Source organism: Hipposideros armiger, unplaced genomic scaffold (assembly GCF_001890085.2).
Source record: "Hipposideros armiger isolate ML-2016 unplaced genomic scaffold, ASM189008v1 scaffold_585, whole genome shotgun sequence".
Classification (NCBI taxonomy): domain Eukaryota; kingdom Metazoa; phylum Chordata; class Mammalia; order Chiroptera; family Hipposideridae; genus Hipposideros; species Hipposideros armiger.
The window spans coordinates 954031-966094 of record NW_017731935.1 but is presented as its reverse complement, the minus strand read 5'-3'; the positions used below and the strand labels follow the sequence as shown (position 1 = coordinate 966094).

Sequence of the window (12064 nt, the reverse complement as noted above, 5' to 3'; positions counted from 1 at the left end):
CCAGGTGTGTCTGTGAGCAGAGCCAGGTGTCTGTGAGCAGGGTCAGGTGTGATTTTAAAGGTGGCAGCAACAGCCGCTCGCTGCTCTCCTGGTCCCCGTCTGCACAGGGCGTGGGTGTGCCCCGACTGTGAAGCTGGGTGTGCCTGTTTTCTCAGGAATGAATCAGCTCCACTGTCGGGCTCCCAAAGCCCAAGCTCAGCACCTCGTTCCTGATGCCCCACCAGCTCCCTTGTCCTGTTCCCAGGCTACACCCCACGCGCGGGCTCCTGCAGTCTGACCTGGCCAGCCAGACTGACCACCTTGCCCTTTGCAACCAGGTGCCCTCCAGCCCTCTCCTGCCTTCCCCGCATCTGCTGGTGCCACCGCCTGTGGCATGTGGATGACACCAGAACACTGTCCTCCCCAGGTGGGTGCTGGGTGCAACCAAATGGCCGGGCCTGCTGGAGCGAGGGCCTGCGGACAGCGGCACTACCCTGGGGTGGGCAGACAGAGACGGCATGAGGCTGGGGCCAGGACCTGCCAAGGGGACCCAGAGCTCACACAGGACCGTGCGCCCCCCACCCCGTGCTTCCATGGCCCTCCCTGGGGGCTGTGCAGCCCTTCTCCCTGGGGACCTCTGACAGAGCAGAAGCACAGTCGGCCTCCCCGGAACCCACCGCCACCACCCCGTCCCCGGGAGCTGCCTCTCCTGCATTGCCTGCCCTGGGCCCGGCTCTGGCCCTCCTGGGAGGACCCACAGCCCAGGGCTCCACCCACCTCTGAAAACTCAGTCCCCATCCTGGAGGGGCACAGCCCTACCCCCAACCCTCTTAGTGACCCTGGCACATGGCACGCAGTGGAGCGGACACCTGGGCGTGAGTGGTGACAGCCCCACTCCGCGGAGAGATGTCCTGCACCAAGGCCAGCTGGACCCCACAGGAGGCAGACGCTGCTGCCAAACAACCAAGTGGGCATCTCGCTTGGCGACAGGACACACAGTCTCAGCTCATGGACCTCCTGGTCACAAGCTTGGGCAGAAGCCCCGCCAGAGAAGTCCCCATATAGGAGCATGGGACCTGCCACATTCTGACACCTGCAGCCTCGTGGACCTGTGCACATCGAGCCTCCCTGCAGCCGCAGCTGTGACCACAATCTAGGCTTGGAGACCTGTCACTAAACTATTCCTCCAAAGGCGCAGTGCCAGCGCCCTCGGTGGGCTGCAGTCCCCGGGATGCGTGTGGCAAGCTGGCCTGAGAAACAGGTGGCAGGCCCTGCTGTGCTCTGCGGAAATGGGGTGTCCTGAGCTGGTGACAGGTGCCGCCACAGGCCCTGCAGGTGGGCTCCTGGGACAGTGGGCGAAAGAAGGAAGCCGCCAGCTCCCCCATAGATGTCTGAGCACCCCTGGTCCTCCCCAAGCAGTCAGGAGACGCCCTCCACCAAGGCCAGAGGCCGGAGCCCCTGAACAGTCGTTGGGCCCAGGTGACCCTGAGGCCCTGGGACCAGGTGAGAAACCGCATGGGCCCCGGAAACGCAGGTGTTCCTGAGGGGCCGATAAACTGGCTCCTACTCAGACCGCTTGCAGGGTGGACGGGCAGTGAGGGGGCGGCTCTGGGGGCAGGCACTGAGTGAAGGGCGCCTGTGTGGAAGCTCTGGGTGCAGAAAGCACCTCCAGGCTCTGCCACTCTCAGAGGCAACCTGGAGGCAGGAGAGCAGGAAGTGGGGAGGGGGCCGTGTGCCTCCCCCCAGCCTCCACGACAAGCGGGTCCATTAGGGTCTGGTCCCAGGGCGCGGACTGAGAGGCAGGGGATCCGGGAATGATGGCGATAGCCCCAGAGAGGTGCCGGCCACCACTGCCACGGAGGCCCCAGGGGTCAGCTGGTCCAGGGGAGCCTGTGCTTACTGAGGCCGTCTGTCCGCCCGCACAGGCCCTGCCCACCATGACACTTGCCAGGGAGTGGGGTGTGTGCGTGAGACCCTCAGCAAAGGCGAGGTCAGGGTGGGACAGTGATTTCCAAAGGCCACAGCGGCCTGAAGCCGAGAGGGGTTGGGGTGCGCCTGGCTCACCCCCCTCCCCATTTCCATCCCACCAGGGCCCTAGACTACCCAGGGCTCAAGCCCTCAGTATCGGGGTTTGCGAGTGTCGGTGCGGCCCCCAGCATGGGCAGAACCCCCATCTCCCCCAGCAAACAGCCCAGGGGAACAAAGACTATCACAAGTGGAGGCCCCACCCCGTCCCACCGGCCAGCCCGGCACGGCCCCCATCTTCAGCTCTTTATCTGAGTCCATTTGAGTACAACATGGCTCTTTGGCAATTGTTCACGTTTTTAATCATAACACCGCCCCCTCCCCCTGCCTGGACACTTGATGTGAATGACACTCATGTCAGCCGAGGGCCGTCCCAGGCAGCGGGAGCTTCCAGAGCAGGACAAAGTGGCCTTTTCTGAATCCACAGGCTCCCGCCAAACATGCAGGGACAGTCTCTGTAGCCTCAGGCCAGCGTGGGGCACAGCCTGCCACCCCCAGCCCACCTTCACAGTCCCGTTGTCAGGAGCCCAACTCACTGAACTGGCTGGACTGGGGCTATCAGAGCGGGGCGCAGGAGGTCCATGGGGCCAAAACAGCCTGAGGACTAAATCCCAGCCTCGCCGCTCCGTTTGCAGGTCAGACGCCATTTCTCTCGTCTTCCCCAGGCCGCCCGGCCGCCCCGGGCCGTGGCCCATGCTGCCATGGCCGTCCTGCAGGAGCTCACCCTGGGCCCCATGGGACCTGAGCAGGATGGGGCCCGGAGGGACAGCAGCAGCCTTGAGTTGGGAAGTTTCTGTGTTACCGCCACTCCAGGAGCCTCACACAGGTGCAACCACAGGGGGGGGTGACCTAAAGGCCCAGAGCCGGCCGTGCCATCGGTGCTGGCAGTCAGCCCAGAGGCAGGGGGCCCAGCGTGACGGATTGCAGAGGCCCCTGGAGATCCCCCTAAGTCAGGATGGGCTCCAAAGAGGGGACGCCAGATGCACCTGTCCTCTGAGACGCCCAAGGTGGCCTCAGTTGGAGGTATTAGGGCAGAGAAAAAGAGGCGTGCACAACCAAGGTGAGGAAATGCTGGGTGACGCTGACGGGAAACCTGTGAATTCATGGGAAGGTGAAGCTGCACGTGCAGATGCCAGGTGGCCTCTTCCAGGTGGGGACGCCCCCTGTTGGGAGCTGGAGGCCACAGTGGCTCCCTTTCCCTCTCCCTTTGGAGGCACCCAGGGCCAAACCAACAAGGACAGTACCTGAGAGCAGGTCAGAGAGGACTGGGGATTCACTCAGACCAGAGCTGCATGGCTGACCGTGGGGACAAGCGGGGCGCATCCGGGAAGCACAGGGGACCTGCGGAAAAGGGCCACTAGCCAGGTCAGCCTGGCTCACAGAGAACCACAGCATCGTGCCAGCTCACCTCAGAGATCTGCCCCCAGGCAGCCAGCGTGGGAAGAGGCCAACAGCAATGCATGCGGTCAGGAACAAATGCTGGCGGCCCCGCCCTGGATGGGACGCTGGGGGGACTTGGTGCAGGTGTGAGGTGCGGCAGGGCCAGCATTGGCGAGGCGGACGTGGGCGCGTGTCTGCAAACCCCTGGCCAAGCAGCATGTGGGGCCCAGCCACCCGTCAGAATAAGCCGAGAGCTTTGAAAAGGCAGGTGCCACAGTCCTGCGCCCTGAGAACAGGCCTATGAGCACAGGGTGGTAAGAAGGGACAACAGGAAACATCGTCCTCAGCACAGCCACGTGCTGACAGGGGGAGGAAGGTAACCGGCCAGGGCCCAGGGGAGAGGCCCTGGGCAGGCCAGCCACACGCTCGGGCTGCTCTCCGTGGGCACCGGCTGTGCTGGAGGAGGAGGGGGCCTCTGTGGGCAGAGCTGCCTGACAGCTGTTCCCGCCGGGACCGGCCCGCAAGTGAGGGTGAGCTGGCAGGAGCCCAAGTCATCTCAGCCCCGCGCCACCCACACCCGCACCGAGGTGACCCCTGATTGCAAGCGCCCCCAAATGCTGGCACGGCACACGTAAACACTCCCTAGAGGAAGAGACAGTCATCCAAGACCTCCGAATGTTTCTATGAATGTATTTAGATTACAATGTAGCACACGGTAAAAAACAGCCAGGCACATGCGGGGACAAAGGAGCCAAGACCCTGCAGGACAACAGCCAACACCAAGGACCCAGGGTCCCAGGTACTGGCGCTTGACCAGACGCTGAGTGTGTCCGCCGTGTGCAAGGAAAGGACAAGATGGGGGGTCCAGCAAAGAGCTGGCCGCTGTACAAATGGAGATCACAGCTTTGAAAAGCGAACCCCTTAGAAATCCCAGCCCTAAAAATACAGTAACTCAAATTCAGAACTCAGTGGATGGGTCCAACAGCAGGGCAGATTCAACACAGCTTTAAAAAGAATTCATGAATTGGAAATACCCAAAAGAAAACACCTAGATGTGGTAGAAACGTGTGCGTGTACACACATGTACATAAGTGTGTGTACACAATACACACATACATGAAAATCAGTGAGCTAAGCAGACATCTAAGAAAAACCCTCAGCAAGGTAAGGACAAAAACCAATGTAAAATAATGAAGATAAATGTAAAGCTTCATTAGAAAACAAATCCACAACACAGAGGAACAACAATGGCAAAAGTCAGAGTCCTGACACAACTAAATTTGATCAATACCGGGGCGATTAATCAAGAAAAAGAGAAAGTCAAACCATGCAGCGTCAGGAATGGAAAACGGGGCCATCCCTACAAACTCTACAGGTAGTAGAAGATCAAAATATCATAAGAGAATCTTACAAACAACTTTAGACCACACATTTGATGATTTTGATGAAATACACAAAGTCCTTGAAACAAAACAAAAGCCACTTTGTCAAATGGTAACAAAAAGAAATATTCTTATAATTACTTTAAGAATTATTCCTATAATTATTAAGGACTTGAACCCTTATATTTCTCATGAGAAAACCCTCTAGGCATGGATGGCTTCAGCAGCAGATTCTACCTTATATCAAAAGAAGAAATAATGCCAATTTTAAAGAAATTCTGTCAGAGAAGAGTAAGAGATGGAGCAACCAATCATTTTATGACTAAAATAATCCTGGTACCAAAACCTGATAAGGAGGTTATAAGAAAATTTTATGTCAACCTCACTTATGAACATAGATGCAAAAATCCTAAACAAAATATTAACAAATCAAGTCCAGTAAGACATAAAAAGGATCGACATCTTACAATCATGTTGGGTTTATGCCAAGAATGCAAAGTTGGTTTAAGATTAACACTAAAACATATAATTACACTAAAAGGACAGAGAATAAAAATAATATTATCATCTTAATAAATACAGGCAATGCTTCTGGTGGAGTTCAGCATCTAGTCACCAAAAGAATTCTTAGCAAATTTTAAAAAGAAAGAAATTCTTTAATTTGATAAAAAACTATGAAAATCATCACACTTAACAATGAAACACTGAAAGCTTTTCTTTTCAACTGGAATAAGACAAGGATGCTGGCACCACTTCTATTCACTGTGTCAGTACAGTAAGACAGCAAAAGACATAAAAATTGGAAACAAAACTGTCATTATTTGCAGTTTCTATGGTTGTGTATATACATAATGCAATAGAACTCCAGGGACATTATCAGCATATAAAAATTACTTTATTTCCATGTAGCAGCAAAACCAGACTATAAGGAGTACTTAGAAATATACTATTTAAAATAGTGTGAAGAAATCTCAATTACCTAGAAATAAATCTAAGATGTGCAAGACCATCCACACAGAAAACTATGAGGCATTATTGAAAAACAAGAGGTCTAAACAATGATATTATGAACATGGATTAAAATCTGAATACACAAAGATGTCCATTATCTCTAAACTCATCCACAGTTTTAATTTAATCCAAATCAAAATTCCAACAAGTTTTATGTCTGGGTATCTAGACATGCTGAACCTAAAATACTGGGGTGCCAAAAAAAATGTATACACGTTTTAAGAGATGTTATCTATGTATTACTTTTCAAAGTTGAATTGAATTACGGTACCAAAGTGTAGTATGACGTTCGCTCAAAAGATGGCATTAATCCAATGAATGCTAGCGTCACCATGCGACAGGCAGGGCCGTCTAAGAAAATGGCGGAAGCAGGGCTGTCGTTCGAGGCGCGCAGGACCATTGTGAAGTGGTACCTGAAGCTCAAGAACGTTGTGAAAGTGCGACGACAATGCAGGCGTGAGTCTGCAACGGAACCTCCAACACGCCTAACAACTGCACGCATTCGTGATAAGTGTGAGACGCATGGTCCTGCGTGTGATGTGCACACGGGAAGATACGGGAGGCCTCGCACAGCTCAAGTCCTGTTGCTTCTGCCATGGTGCTGGAACAGCGTACACACTCGCCACAGAAGTCTGCCAAACAACGTTCGCCGTAATCAGAAGTGTCTGGACGCTGATGGTAACCACTCTGAGCATCTTTTGTAATTGCAGAAATCGAATGTGACTTTTTATCGGTATATATCGAGTATTACAATTTTAATAGTTTCCTTTCTTAACATGTGTATACATTTTTTTGGCACCCTCTGTATATGCGTAAAGGCAATGGGCTGAAATAACTGAGTGACCTTGAAGGAACAAGGTGGGAAGATGTGCTTCAGACTTGACACAAAGCTCTGGAGAGGAAGACAGTGTGGTGTGTGGTCCTGGGGCGAGGAGGGAACTAAACCCGCAAGATGGAAGAAAGCCCCAAACAGACCCAAGACACAGACACGCTAGGTTTTACGAAGGTGGTCCTGCAGGAAAAAGGGGAAAGAATGTTTTCAGTGACTGGAGATGGGTTGATGGAATAGACGCAAGGGCAAAAAAAAGGAAACCTGACTCCTAGCACCATGGGTTCAGGTTCACGGAGGGTTGAAGCCGGTACCGAAGCCGCGGGGAGACATCCCGTGGGAGTCCCACATCCTCAGGGAGGGGACACTCGCTACACAGGACACAAGCATCGCTGCCCATGAAGGAAAACGGCACCAGGTTGAAATGAAGAACTTCCGTTCATCCAAAACTCTCACTGAGGAAGGAAAAGGCAAGCCACGTGGGAGGAGCCCGTCTCTCATAAGGGAGATGGACTCATCCCCGTCCATAAGGAACCCTGCAATGGGCAAGGGAGAGTGAGACGCAGACGGGACGTGACCGGGCACTGGTGACAGCACACCCAGTGCCCAGTACCCTGGCTACGTGCATAATCCAGACAGTGCAAGTAAACCCCAACCAGACACCCCCATGTGTTCCAGAATGGCTGACAGTCAACTCAAAAGGGTGACAAAGACTCAGGAAAGCAAGGGGGTGTGGGGTCACAGCCAAGTGCAGGCACAGCTTCCAGCTGCCCTGGAGTCACCTTGGCCACATGGACACAGCAGAGATCTGGGTGCAGAGGGCCCACTCTGCACGTGGGCAGTCACCCTAGAAACACTTGTGCGTGCTCCCTCCTGAGAGCACTGAAGGGGGCTCAGGCAGCTGGGCTCAGCACGGCCACGATGGAAGAGCCCATGCGCCCCTCACCCACGTGGCAGTGTGCGGCGGTGGTGGGCTCCCAGCAAGGAACACACACATAGGCTCCGCCAGCCTGCACGAGGGGCCGCTCACAGCAGCACACAGACTCTGGCTTCACAGATACAGAGGTGACAAGCACAGTGACAGGCCCTCAAACCACAGCAAAGGCAGACCCCTCCCGCAGGGACAGAGAGCAGACACCACATCTGGCCTGGGCACATCTGGGTGCCAGCACCCCAGCCAAGGCCGGGCTGGGACGAGAGGCCAGATGAGCTCTGTGAACTGCCGTCCTCCAGCCTGACGCAGGCACGGAGGCTCCCAGCTGACCCTGCACCCAGAGGCAGGTGGTACACCTGGCACAGGCACCAAGGAGCTCTGAGGGGAGCGGCCGTGGCAGCGACAGGTGTGCAGGCAGGAGTCACCTGTGTGAGCTCAGTGGGCCGAATCATGGTGCGCAGGTCTCATGGGAGAAGGCCTGATGGGGCCTGGAGTGGGGGGTGGGGCTGCGTGAAGAAAACTCCCGGGAGATGAACCCACCGCTGTGTGGCCGGGGGGGGGGGTCTTGGGTGGGGAGGCAGGAGTCAGCCATGCAGCAACTCAGGCAGAAATTAAAAAGGGCTCAGAGAAAAAGGCCGGGCAGGAGAAGACCCAGGTGCAGAGGACCTGACAACCAGGGTGTGGACGCCGGCCCCCAGGACACGCAATGCCAGGGACAAAGGACACCAGGCAGAACAGCGTGGCAAGCAACAGAATCAGGACCAGGGCGCAGCGGGAAAGGCAACCAAGGGGCCGTCTCCCCCAAGAGGTGGGCCCTGCCTCCAGGAAAGGAGAGTCGCTAGCCAAGGAGATAAGGCCATGGAAGAGCAGGGGCAGGAAGGGGGCGGGGGACGCCTGACCGTGGGGGCAGGACAAGAGAAGGACAGGACTCAGACCCGCAGGCCTGAGCAGGCCATCAGCGACCATCAAAGGCTGAAGGCACAGGCTTGGGACACAAGGGACCCCCAGAAGCATCAACGGAGGGGCACCTGTACCTCCAGGTGACGACCACCTCATGCCTCTCCCACCATGTGCTCCCTCCCCTCGGTGACTGCCTCCTGAAGTCACAGCATGAAGGGCAAGACTCCTGTCACCTGGTTCTCTCTGGGGACCTGTAACAGGGAACACTGAACTGACAGGCCAGGGGTTCCGCCCCCTGAAGGCGGCATTCTGGAAAGACCGCCCCCCCCAGAGACAGAGGAGCCCCCGCTGTGCCAGCCAGCCAAACCTAGATGTGTGACTGAGCAGAGGAGCCTCAGCAACCCACCCAGCCAAGGCCAAGGCCAGGGAGCAGAGCTGTCCCTCATGCCGAGCCCTGCTGGGGGACAGATCCGTGAGCAAGGCAAACGCTGTCACTGTCCTAACGCCTGGTTGGGGGTGGGCTATTGTACAGCTTTAGAAAACCAGAGCAGGTTGGGGACCTGGGAGGAATGGAGGGTCAGCGAGAGGATGGCAGTGGGGACCATGAGACGTACACGGTCCTTAAGGGCAGCGCACACTCCAGGGCTGCAAGCTGGTCAGACATGGGCAGCGTCTGAGTTAACACTGAGTCTGGGGCAGGACCCTTGGGTGTAAAGCACCCCCCCCGCTGATCCCTCCCCAAGAGACGAGGCAGTGGGGCCCAAACGAGGCCACCTGAAGGACGCTGGCTGTTTTGTGACATTCCCACTGGAGTGAGAGCTCCCCAGGGCGGAGGCCACACCGGCACCTGGCACCTGGCAGGTGCTCAGCAGACATCTTTTGAACAAATGGGTGCAACAGGGTTACAGGATGAGATCTTGGGAAAAGTGGCCCAGCAGATCACGCGCAGCCCACATGGGGCGCCCCACTTATCATGCCAAGAAAATCAGGGACGAGGGACACAGTGGGGACACGCTGAGACAACACACCTGGGAGAGAAGGGCAGAGGAGCAAAGCGGGGCTCCAGGTGGTTCACATTTAGGATTGAAAAAATGTAAGGACCCACGCTTCCCTTTCACACATCTAACTGAAAAAGGAAAACGGCGGCCTGCCTGGGTCTCACCGGGGTGAGCTCTCACTTCCCACTGCTACGGACAGACAGCTCAGGCTCCTGAGTGTGGGGGGTGGCACAGACATCCGGAGTGCTGCAGGAGTCAGAGAGCCAGCATTTTCTTAGACTCTGAAAGACTCTTCCATTGCTTCACCAAAGAAGGGCCTGCATTTGCATGTTTAGACATTAAGTCACAAGTCCCACCTGCGCTGTCACTGCATGCCACCGCACAGTTAACGGGGAAATACGGAAGCTGAATATAGTGTTAGCTGCCGTATCAGGGGCCGAGTTCTGGGGACAGTATGCCACGTGCCTGTGGGGAGCTGCCCTTCCCCCACATGTGGTTCTTGGGGGCTGCCAATGGGGGGCTGCCAATGGGTCAGAGACCCTGCAGCCTCCCCTGTGACCACAGCAGGGCCAATTAAAGCCATCGCCAGGAACGGAGACTCGGAAGCTGCCCAGGAGGTTCCCTCTGTGAGTGGGCACGCCGTGATGGGCGATAGCGTGGGTTCCTGACCCTGTGGCTACCTCCTGACACAAAGAGGATGCTGGCCTCCTGGGGAGGGCTGACCGGTAGAGAGGGCCCGCTCCCTCCTTCCCATCAAACACCTGTTTCTTAAAGCAACAGGACTCCATGGCTGTCCATTCTCCTGCCTAGTCCCAGCATCTGCCTGGTCCAGGATCTGTGAACTTAGGTGGACTCAGCACCGTGCCCACCACCCTTGGTCCAGAGTGGTTTCCAGACGACGCCAGGCTGGGCTCAGGGCCAGGGCCTTACAAACAAAGGGGGACCTGATACTCAGGGTGCAGGGGGCCCCTTGCCTCAGAACCCCCAGAGGGCATGTCTTGTGCATGCTCCTCTCCCTGCTCCAGCAACAACAGCACCAGCACCAGCTAGAAACAGGTATGGCTCCAAGTGGGTGCCACCCCTCCCCAGGAAGATCAGAATTCTCACTCTTCTACAGGGAGCTGATCTGCGGCCACCCTCCCCCTTGTCTCCTTAGGGGGACGCACCCCTAAGGACAGTCTTCTCTTAAACCTCAGTGATGAGTGGCTTTAATTTTCTTTATGTCATTCACACATTTTCCACCATGAGCATTTATAACCTGTATATAGCTGAAACAGTTATTTACTGCAACTTCAAAGGTGTCAGGCAGACTCCTTCCTCTAATCTCCATAAAGATGGAGAAGAATATTTTACGGTAGCCCTTAAATTATGGTACCTTTCTGAGCCACAGATCCCTTCGGAAGCCCTGAAAGCCGCAGAGCCTTTCCCACCGAAACTGCAAGCCCTCAAAAGCGGCAGGCGTTTTGCAGAAGCTCCCAGGAAGTTCACCTGCACCCCTCCCCCATCACTCATCGCTGTGATTCAGACCATGTGATGGGAACAGGGGCTGGTCCCGGGGACAGGATCATGGGATCCAGCTGAAGCCATCTCCAGCCTTGCTGTCGGTCTCACTGCCTGCTCCGCGCCACCCCATCTCCTGCCTGAGCCAAGCTCTCCCTCCTCAGCCCCATCACCCCATCCCCGCGTGTGACCCCAGGGCCCTGGGAGCTCAGGTCAGTGTTCGCTGATCACCTCCAACGGGCCAAGGGCTGGTCTGGGCTCTGCGAGCACCCCACCCTGCCACCCCGCCTCCCAGCTTGTCCACCTCTGAGAGGTCGGCCATGGGAAGCGCTGGGAGGCAGGCAGCGGGGGCCACGGGAACTGTGTCCTTTCAGCAGCGTCTGCCAGAGGCTCTGCAAGTGTCCAGTACATGTCGGGGGAGCCAGCCAATGAGCTCGCAGGTGGATGACAGCATAGCCGCTCATCCTAAAAGGTGTCTGAGCCTCGGAGCGCACAGACGCCTATCAAAATAGCAGTCACAGCACAGAAGCCCAGACGGATTTTCTCAGCCTTTGCAAGGCTTCGTTTACATAACCGAAACCACAGAAGAAAGGGCTTCTGGGGATGCTCCCTCAAAGGGGGCCCCGCTCCCCAGAGGTGTGTGGGAAACGTGCGGGCAGCAGCCGCCTCCTCCTGACCGCAGGTCACAGTCACACGCAATCAGAAAACAGAACACTGCTGGGGACGCTTCGGTTTGCATCCTCCAGGCCTGACACGCTCACCGGGACACAACGGTGACGTCTGTGCCCACCGAGAGGGCCGGGACCCCGCGGGGGGCAGCGCAGTCCTCGTCCCAGGACCACGGTCATTCCGGGCCCCCGGACACGAGCGGCCCTCTCTGCGGCCGAGGACCTCCTGCAAGTCGTGCAGCAGCACAGCGGCTTCACTGCAAACCCTTCAGCCCTAATTTCCCGCCGTCTCGCTGGCAGCGGCCCCGGCAGGCCCGGGCGCCGGTAAACAGCGCGCGTGGAGCTGGGCAAGGGGGGGCCGCGCCGCGCAGGGAGGTCGGGGCTGCGGGGGCACCGACGCGCAGGAAGGCGCCGCCGCTCGGGGCCGACACGGCGCGTCCCGCGCAGCCGTCCCTCCC

At 56.8% G+C, this 12064-nt stretch overlaps 1 protein-coding gene across 2 annotated transcripts in view; it reads right to left on the bottom strand.

The window, feature by feature from the left end:
* The window catches only part of TPPP (tubulin polymerization promoting protein), a 30984-nt gene that overhangs the window by 18526 nt on the left and 394 nt on the right, over positions 1-12064 (bottom strand). The gene's annotated exons all lie outside the window — the stretch shown is intronic.